The sequence below is a fragment of the Pseudopodoces humilis genome, chromosome 1 (genome assembly GCF_049639895.1).
Source record: "Pseudopodoces humilis isolate 2021_Gansu_Grassland_sample_001 chromosome 1, ASM4963989v1, whole genome shotgun sequence".
NCBI classification, from domain to species: domain Eukaryota; kingdom Metazoa; phylum Chordata; class Aves; order Passeriformes; family Paridae; genus Pseudopodoces; species Pseudopodoces humilis.
Window position 1 is genome coordinate 148,133,263 of NC_142200.1, and position 9,899 is coordinate 148,143,161.

The following is a 9,899-nucleotide window of genomic DNA, read 5'->3' on the forward strand; positions in this document are numbered from 1 at the left end:
GAATCAGCCCCTGTGCCTGAGAGCATTGAGCTCTGCCAGCCTCGGGGCCATGATCATCCCCTGGGGAGACAGCTCCAGTGCCCAAACATCCTCTGAGGATGGAACCTTTTCCTGATATCCAACCAAAACCTCCCCTGGCACAGCTCCAGCTGTTCCCTCAGGTCCTGTCTCTGGTCACCAGAGAGCAGAGATCAGTACCTGACCATCCTCTTCCCCCAGGAGGGAGCTGCAGACACTGGTCAGGTCTCCTCTCAGTCTCTTCTTCTCCAGGCCGAACAAGACAAGTGACCTCAGCTGCTCATATGGCTTCCCCTCTAGGCCTTTCACCACCTCCAAAGCCCTTAAGCCCCCAGTGATGCCTCAGACCAGAACTCAACCCATAACTGGCATTGTCTGTTCAAGTCCTGCTAGAGTCAGATAAATCCCTCTGCTTTCCCCCAGCTCTAATTTATCAAAATAAAAACCTCATAGAGGCAAGACCCATCCTCTGCTTTAATCCAGAAGCTGGTTCTGAGAACATCAGGGTCCCCAGCATTGCTGGATGTAGTTGGTGCTCTGAGAGGTTTTGGAGAAGCCCTTGGTAAAAGCAACACCACCTTGGCTGGAACAAAGGCTCAACAGCAAAGCTCGTAACACACCACAAACGTCCCCCTCCAAACTCTGAATTAAACACCCACTCAGCTGAAACGTTTGAATGATGAATATCATCATCTGGGGGCGGGGGGGAGGGAGGGAAATCTAGGCAGCTTTATTTTTTCCAGTGCTACAGAAAGAATTTCCTTCCTCCTGCAGATGTGCAGCCGGGGCGCTGGAAACAGTTCCCTGTCAAGTTCGAGCAGCTGTGCTCATGTGTCACCAGGCAATGAGACTCCAGGCCTGGGCTGTCAGCTCCACTATTGAAATTAATGGGCCAGACTCCTTACAGTAGTGGAAATTATCCCATTCCAATACATATATATCATATTCATCATATATTCAATACATATATAAACATATATATTTATTGCTTTATGCTGGGTACACAAGGCAACTTGAAACTGGCAGTGTGGAGGGAAGGGGAGAGGGTTGGGAGGAAGCAGGAGGGAGAGGGAAATGACAGGGTGTAAAAAGAGAAAACCCGGGAGAAGGAGAACACATCCTCAGGGGAAAGATATTAATTCGATGAAAGAAGTGTAGGGAAAGCCAAGAACTGATCAGATAGCGCTGGAAGGAGAGAGAGCAAGAGAGAGAGGAAGATGGTTGTATGTATGGATAGATGAATGCAAAGATATTTAAGATCTGTGCAAGAACAAGCTCAGTGTGGGACTGTATCAGTGCCCCAAACACCAGGGGTCACTTGGATCAAATACCTACAAGGGTCAAAAAAGCTTTCAGCAGCAACAGCGAGCTTCAAACCACAGAACAAACACAGTCCAGCAAGGGAATGAGCTTTTTTTTTTTTTCCCCTTCCTTACTTAGTATTCAGGAGAAGCAGCATTTTTCTGCAGCATTTAGAGAAAGTAAATAATGAGGAACATGCTGCTGGAGGAGCTGGGAAGGGGCCAGAGAACATGGGTGTGAGGCAGGGGAATGGCCAGATGCTGGCAAGGTTCCCCATGTGCAGAGGAGGACAGTGGGGGCTCCTCACACCCCACAGGGATTCAGAGCTGCCACAGTGCTTTGGGATCCCGAGGGCTGGAGGGACCTGCAAGGTCCTGCTGGGCTGGGGGAGCCTCCAAGGCCACTCTAGGCTGGGGAACAGATCAAGGCTTGGCAGAAACCTGTCACTCCACCAAGAGAGGTGCTGGGGACTTCTCCCCACCTTTGATCCATCAAAAAGTTTCAGGAACCATTTTTAAGACAAATATTCCTGTTTTCCTGAAAAGAAACAAAAAAGAAGAGACCTTATCTTGAAATCAGATGCACTGTCCTTCAACAGAGGGTTTAAAAATGGAGATTATCCAGAATTTGGTGATGACAATTTTTAAGGGAAATGATTTCTTTGTCGAGATTGTTCTGTTCAATCCCTCCCTATTTTTTTTCTTTGCAATCAGAAACATGAAGCTTCTGATCTGGGAAAGAATACTTTCTTTTTTTTTTTCCTGTGAAAAAAGTTGCATTTTTTCACAGTTCTTTTCCAAAGCTGCTGCTGCTGCTGCAGTGAAAGAAATCCCCTTCTCCTGCCTGTGCTGGTGGGGCAGCGAGATGAGAGCAGGGGCTGGGGCACAATCAGGTTTCCCTGCATTTCCCCACAGTGCAGCCACGCAGGGAAAAGCAGAAATGATTCAGAGGTTAAATACTGCCACGAAGAAAACATCAGCCTCGCCTGCATGTGGAAGCTCACAGCCCCAGGAGCGTGTAAATGCATTTTTGTTTTGAAGGAGTTGGTGTCACGGGGGTTGTGTCGGCTCTGGGGTGCTGAGAGGCGGCTGCTGGAGAGGGAAGGGTGGTTTGTGAACAGATCCCAGTGTTCAAATGACAGCCATTAATGGGCCAGCAGCGCTGCAGCTGTAAAATGGGGAAAACAAAACTATTCTGTTTTGCAGAAGGACCTCACCAAAGATGACTCCAACGAGCACACGATCCACCAATCCATCACCTCCCAGAATCCCACATGAGAAGGTGGGATAATTACTATAATTTTAATGTACTCCATGATGATTTAAATACACTGGGTAAACTAAAAATATCCTGTCAGTGAGGGCGCTGACTTTCTGAGGTAATGCTGCCCCAGAGCTGCTGGTGGTTGATGTGCCAGCCCCTTCTATTACCCCTCAGGGCACCATAAACCTCGTCACAGCTTTGCCCAGTGGAAAGTCTTTGCCTCCTGCATTTTGCACACCTCTCCTTGTGAAAAAAATTATAAAAATCCTCAGCTTTTTCTCTTGCAATCTGTGGTAGAGCTGCAGAAGGAACAGAGGATGGAGAAGAGGACGTGAGCAGCAAGGGTGGGAGCAGGGAGCCTGGGCCAGCTGAGTGCTTCAGCATGCTTGGAAGTGTCAGTGAAGCGAATAGTGTGTTTCTAACACAGTCCTGAGTGTTGAAATACTGCTTAAATTGCCTCCAGAGCTGACATGAAACCCGAAGATCTGGAAGTATCTCCCGTGATTGATTGAGTGGCTGATTGATTTGATTATATATATTTTATATGTGTGCGTTAGGGCTGGATTTGGCTGTCTAAACACCATTTCCCAGAGCCAAGTTAGAAGCTCTGGGGTATCCAGCCCCAGACTCCAGCTCTTGCTTCTGAGGACTGCTCGTCTTCCCTCAGCTCTGTGTCCCTTTGCCAGCACTGTGGGATGTCTCAGATATACAAGGGCATCTCAGATGGCACCAGGCTCTGGTGTGTGGGCGCTGAATCCCACCCTCTGAGTCATTAAGGCTCACAGAGATCATATTTTCAAAGTTTCCCTCCGCAGTCACTGGGATCAGAACTTTACCTTATAAATAAACAACATCCAAAGCCAAGAGTTTCCTGGATAGTCAATTAATTTTTGTGGGGGTTGGTTTGGAAGTATTCTGAAATCTGATCCTCATTGTAAAGTTGGGAATCTTGGCAGCCATGTCAAGAAGCAAACTGTGTATATTTTGCCTAGAATCGTTTCCACTGTATAACCAGGAAATAATAATAAAAAAAGAGCCTCTTCTCCTTTATTTGCAGAGGTCTTCATGGGTCCCTTGCTTGTCCCCCATCATGCTGGAAAGAAGGAAACCTGAGATGAGGGTGGTTCTTGCATCTGTGCAAATGCAAATTCTTAGATAAAATCAACGTGACTGTTCATGCGAGGTGGGTTTAACAACCCAGAAGTTCACTGGACCATTCCCATGGATATCTTGTTTAATAAACGAGGCAAAACATGCTTCTTCCCTGCATGAGGATCCAGGCTGGGCTTTTTCCAGTGCTGGGAAGGCCTCTGACTTGGAATTGTGGAGTTTTTGTGTCTTGGGGAAAGAATGGGGACAAATGGGTCAGTCTGGACTGTTAGGTTTTTGTGTTGATTTGCAGGGTCTCGGCAGGAGACCCACAGGACAAACTCACAGGGAAGGAAACAAAGGATTTCACAAACTCCAGCTGATACAAAACCAGTGACCTTTGTTCTGCTCCTCGGTTGACCACTGAGAAATTATTATTGCAGAGATAAAGATCATAAATTTTTGTGCCTGGCTTTTTTCCTAGATCCTGTTTAACAGTATTTCTTGGCAGTTTCTTAGTAGATACTTTTTAGCTCTGGCTCTCTTCCTGGAGCTCTGGCAATTAAAGATATTAACATTCAGGTTTAAAAATAGCAAGGAGTGGGTATCCAGCCTCTCCAGATGAACACCCCTGAATGTGGGGAGAGCCTTCAAGGATGCAGATCCCAGAGCTGAGCCATGCAGACCATTGAGAGGCTGCCTGGTCTCTCAGTGCCCTTTCCAGTCCTTGGTCCCAGGATTTCCTCACCCACTCTTCTGCCTGGCAAATCCCTCCCAGGTTTCTCACCCCTTGGCTGGTTTATACAGAAACCCTCATGTTGACAGGATGTCCCTGTCTTTAAGTGCTACAATTTAAGCTGTTTTGCTCCTGGGTAGAGCCACCCACCTCTGCTGTGTTTTCCAGGATGCTGAAGTATCACTGTGCCTGTTGAGCTGGGAAGGGAAAAGCCAACAAACAGCCCTTCTCCCTCTGCCTGAGCTCTGACAGCATGAAGTGGAAATGACCTGGCTGGTGATTTAGTTTTGAGCTTCCCTGCCTCTCTTGGCCCCTCTAAAATACAGAGGAAACACATTGTTATCCACAGATCCTGATGGCTGCCCAAGGAGAAACAGATCCCTCTGGGAGGAATATTTTCACCTCTGCTTCCCTCCTCACTTCTCCATCAGCAGCTGGCAAACAGGGTGTGGGAACAGACCCACAGAGAGAGACGAGGGCTGTGTACCCCAAACTTCACTGTGAGTCCTTGAATGTTACCCAGTGAAACTTTTCTTGCAGCTTGTTCCGAGCACTCAGGAGCTGCTCTGGACTCTCATTCTCCAGTATTTCTTACTGCAGTGATGCTTTCTCTGTTGAGGACCATAAAGCTCCCTCCTGGGATATTTGGACAAGGCTGGGAGTGGGCAGAAACTCAGGCCAGCACGTGGAAAATGAAGGGCCACACAATTCCTGCACACCCATCCCAAAGGGAGCTCACGGGGCTGAACCACAGCAGGAAGGGCTCTGGAGTTCCTGCACAGTGAAACTGTCTGAGGACAGGGAAAGGGGGAGCTTGGGCAGGGATCTGCAGCTGATATTGGGAGATCATCAGCAAAGGAAAGCAGCAGCCCAAGCTTCCTTCCAGGAGCCTGCAAGAGCCAGCTGCCAAGGACAGCCCTGCAGGACTTGCTGGATAGAGCAGGAATTTTGATTTGGAGTCTGTGGTAGCCAGGACACAACTGAGGAGAATTTGAATGTACAAATAAGCTTGTGAAACATGGAGCGAGGGCACTGGAAGGGATGTGACTTGAAGGGCAGGAAAAGTCCTGCTCCTTCCAGTGATCACCCCATGGGTCCTTCACACCCCCTGAGCTCGCAGAGTTCCCAGCTTCTGGGCTCTCAGAGACTGTTTTGGGGGAAGATCTAAGGCAGCAGCTCAGAACATGCAGTACTGAGCTTAATTTTGAATACAGAAAAGCCACTTCCAGCATGGGGGTGGCCTGTGCCCCTCTCCTCCTGGCCAGGCAGTCAGGGGTGGGTTCACAAAGCAACACCCGGAGGAAGAACATCAAGGAGAAAATGTCACTGCTCTGCCAAAACCTGGGCCCCAAACCTGGACATTCTCCATGCAAAGGACGTGTCTCAACACCTTGGTGAGGGTGAATCTACAGGCTGGGGATGGTGGCAGTGAAGGGGGAATTTGGGGTCTCTAAGGTAGGAGTGGGAGGCAGCAGCTGTGCAAATACCGATGAGCTGGCGAGTGGAAAGGAAAAGGGGTGGTTGTAGTCACCCTGTTTTGGGGAAGGACAAAGTTCCCAGGGCCTGGGGATGTCTTTACCCCTCTCTGATAGGTGGTGATGACTGTTGTCTCATCATTTTAAACAATGAATTATTTGGTCTTGAAAACTTGACCTTTTAGCCCTCAACTCTTTGAGATCAACAGGAAGACTACGGCACTATCTCACAACACCCAGTGCTTGAGGAGACGCCTTTCACCAGACATTTGAGCTTTTAATCATTTTTGGTTATTCCTCATAATCTCAGTTAATAAATCCAGGGTGGTTACAGAGATGATTCATGCAGGATGCATCCTGTTTCTTCTCTCCCACATCTCTCTGGCAAAAAGCTGCTATGGATTAGGAACCTTGCCCTTCATTTTTGGAAATTGCTCTCCCACTATAGACTCCAAATGAGAATTGCTGTGGTATTTCACTGTGTGCTATTTCAGAGCGCTGGCTTCTTTGATGCAGTCATCATCTATATGGAAAAGAGGTGTGTACATGAATCAATGGTACAGTTCAGCTGCATCTGCATCAGAAAGGCATAAAAATGAATGAAATGCAGGAACCGAAATGTGCTCTCCCAGGATGCTGTGCTAAATCTGCACTTCAGAAATACGCCAAGGCGCTTTCCGGGCGCGGGCTGCAGAACCAGGAGGGTCCCACAATTTCACACCACACTTCCTACATTTCCATTTGCACCTCTGGTGACTGGAGCATGTCAAGGTTTGTCTGAGTTCCCTGAAGGTTGCATGATATGTATTTCATCAGCTGTTTAAAAGGTTTTTTGGCTTTTTTTTGATGGCTGGTTTTCTATTTCCCTGTTCTTTTGTCATTGCCCACTTCTAGAAAATGCTGGTGGTTTTCAGTTTCTGGAGGAAGGTGGCTCTTCTCTATGAAAGAGGCAACAGAGCAAATTGTGCCAAATCAAGTTAATACAAAACAATTGGTCCATGCAGCTTTAGACATCTTAAGAGGGCCTTTTGCAGGAGCAGGACTAATTTTCTGCTTTGAGTCTGCTCATCTCACCAGCTGGGATGGCAGAGCCACACATCCCAAAATTACTCCTGCTTCTCTCTTTGATTAATAAACATAGCAGTTAAAAGATGAAGCCAGAAGCCCTCAGAGGAGCAGATAATCTGAGCTGCTTTCTTTGTCCTTCAAGTAACAGTGAGGGGAAAATAACCTTACTTTTAGGCTGCCTAATCCCATTTCCTGTTGCTCCTCACATGAACACAGGCTGAATCTCACTGAGAGAGGGAACCACAACACTCACAGCAGGCACTGGTGGGAATTCAAGACTCTGCTTGTAACAGTGGAGAGCAATGGGAACTGCTGGAACACGACTAATTTCATCCCCAAACTGACACTGACATTAGGTCCCCTTAGGGACTGCCATTTCCTCAGCCCTGGCTCTACAGGGAGCCTGGGCACAGCTGTAGAGAACTCCTGTGAAAATCCTGGGTGAGAAGAGTCTCACCCCTTAGCTGGAGGGATCTGGACATGTTCTTTGGTTTCCTCTGTGGACTGTGGAATGGGGACAAGCCCAAAGAAGAGGCCATAAGGCTTCATCAATATAGGAGGATACAAGGGAGCTGGAGCAGGACTTTTGACAAGAGCATGAAGAGACAGGACAAGGGGCAGTGCCTTTAAAGTGGGAGAGGGGAGGTTTAGATGAGATATCAGGTGGAAATCCATCCCTGTGAGGGTGGGGAGGCCCTGGCACAGGGTGCCCAGAGAAGCTGTGGCTGCCCCTGGATCCCTGGAATTGTTCCAGGCCAGGTTGGGCAAGGCTCAGAGCAACCTGGGATAGTGGAATGTGTCCCTGCCCATGGCAGGGGACGGAATGAGATGATCTTAAGGTCCCTTCTGTTGGGGTCAAAGGCACAGAAAATAGGCCCTTATCTGTGCTTCCTGGCTCTGACACCCAAGAGAGCCCTGAGTTCAGCACAAAACCATGGAGACAGCTTTAAAGTTGAGCAGAAAAACTGGGAATGTGAGTGTGTGAGTAGATAGAGTTTTCTTAAGTGACTGGGTGAGAAAGACAGAGTTTTATGTTTAAGCTATATTAGAGAATAAGAGACAAGATGGAGGATTCAGGGCATTGTCCCTTTTTCCTTCTTCTTCATCTTCTTTTTCTAAGAGTTTTTGGATAATAATGAGTGATTGGATGAAAGAATCCACAGTGCAGCACACAGGTGTCAGTCATTGGGTCACTAAAATAAATAATTTACTTGGCATTTGATTATTGGACAAATAGACACATTAAAGATGTTGGAGAGATTCTTTGCTCTCCATTTTGCACTTTTCTATCTCAGTGTGTGGAGCTCCTTGTACTCTGTATCTGTGTAATACAGATAAGGAATGAATAAACAACTGATCCCAAACATGAGAAAACAGCCTCTGTCTCATCAGTCTCAGTCCTGGGGAAAAGAACCCAACCACCAATGTCACACCCTGACACCCTTCCAACTCAACCCATTCTAGGATTTTGTGATCATTGCTCCCTTGATCTAACAAACCGACAAATACTGGAGACAGAAGAGGCTGATTTGGGCACATCTTTGCATTCCAAACCAAGATTTAAAGGCTGAGTGTCTTTCTGCCCTGGTGCTTTCATGTTGTGGGGAATGGGAACATCCTCACTGCAGTTTAAGAAGCACAAAGCATTTCTCTTCGTTGTCAAGAGCACAGAAGAGAACAGGTAGAAGAGGAAATGAGCACCCAGCTCTGTCCAATATTAACAGCTCTGCAACTCAGGAGACTTGTTCAAGCGAGTTTATCTCCCCCAAAAACTGGCAGGTTGAGTAAAAACACTTGGTAGAAGAGTGACCCCAGGGGAAGATGAGATACCTTCTGCATAATTACCTGCAGCCAGGATTTGGCTCAGCTATCGTAGATGTTAATCTTTCACACTCACCGTGGAATGGCCAGGGAACAGCCCTTGTGGTGAAACACATGAATGGGAGGCAGAGGAATGCAATGTTCCTCTTGTTTTGCATGGTTCAGGATCAAATGCAGCCAACACCTATCGCAGTGCAGGGAGCTGTGCTTTATCATGAGCTTGCATCCTGTTGGCAATCACAGCTCCCCCAGCCTCACAGCTGAAACTCCTATCACGCCATCTCTGCCCTCAGGATCGTGTAGCTAAAAGGTGAAGTGGGGAAAAAAAAAAAAGTTTAAAAAAAAAGCAAAGCTTGAAATGCTAGGAGAGCTCTAAGCTTTGGTTCAATAAAGGCTTTGAGGATGTGTCTCGTTTAAATGAGCCCTGAAATCGACTCCCATCAATAAGCCTTAAGAAGATTCTTATGAAAATAAACCATGACTACTCCTCCCCTCAAAAAAAGACAACGAACTAGAGCCAAGTCCAAAGTTATGAAAATAATCACCAATAATTTACAGCCTAATCAAGTGTGGGAGACACTATTGGTTTCTCCAGGAAAGGCTGTTATCCACCAGGATCAATAACCACTCTGTAGTAAAGGCTCAAGGTGCTATTTATGGGAGTGTGGTCACAAAAACCAGCTGAAGGAACAAATTCAGAGCTGGCCTAACCTGACACAGAGTCTTTGGGAGAGGCACCCACTCCTGCTGAACCTGAACACTCAGGTAAAAACAACAAACACTTAGGCAAATATTTTTTTCCCACAAAAAACCCTGCTGACTTATTGGGGAATTGGGTGATCCTGGGTTTAGCACAAGTTTGGGATTCACTATCAGTGACATCACTGAAACTTTAATTTCTTTGGACACTGCTAACTGCACTTTGTGCTAAAAAATCCCTTTTCATGTGATCCTTAGCCTTGGTCTTCATCCTGGGTCTTACATGGGCCTTTAAGAGATAAGGAATGGACACTGACAGCTGTAATGAAAGGAATGAGGTGAAAATGCCACCTTGCCTTTGTGAGGAACACCTGGCACTGGAAAATGCAGCAACCATGGCTCAGATATCACCCTGTAACTCTTCACAC

At 47.0% G+C, this 9,899-nt stretch overlaps 1 long non-coding RNA gene across 1 annotated transcript; it reads right to left on the reverse strand.

Annotated features, from left to right (window-relative positions):
- Positions 1 to 6,126: 6,126 nt before the first annotated feature.
- Positions 6,127 to 8,950, reverse strand: LOC148185262 (uncharacterized). The gene is made up of 2 exons (XR_015773204.1): positions 8,849 to 8,950; positions 6,127 to 6,406 (listed from the first exon to the last, which is right to left on the reverse strand). It is a non-coding gene; the product is annotated as an uncharacterized LOC148185262 (long non-coding RNA).
- Between the last annotated feature and the right edge of the window lie 949 nt (positions 8,951 to 9,899).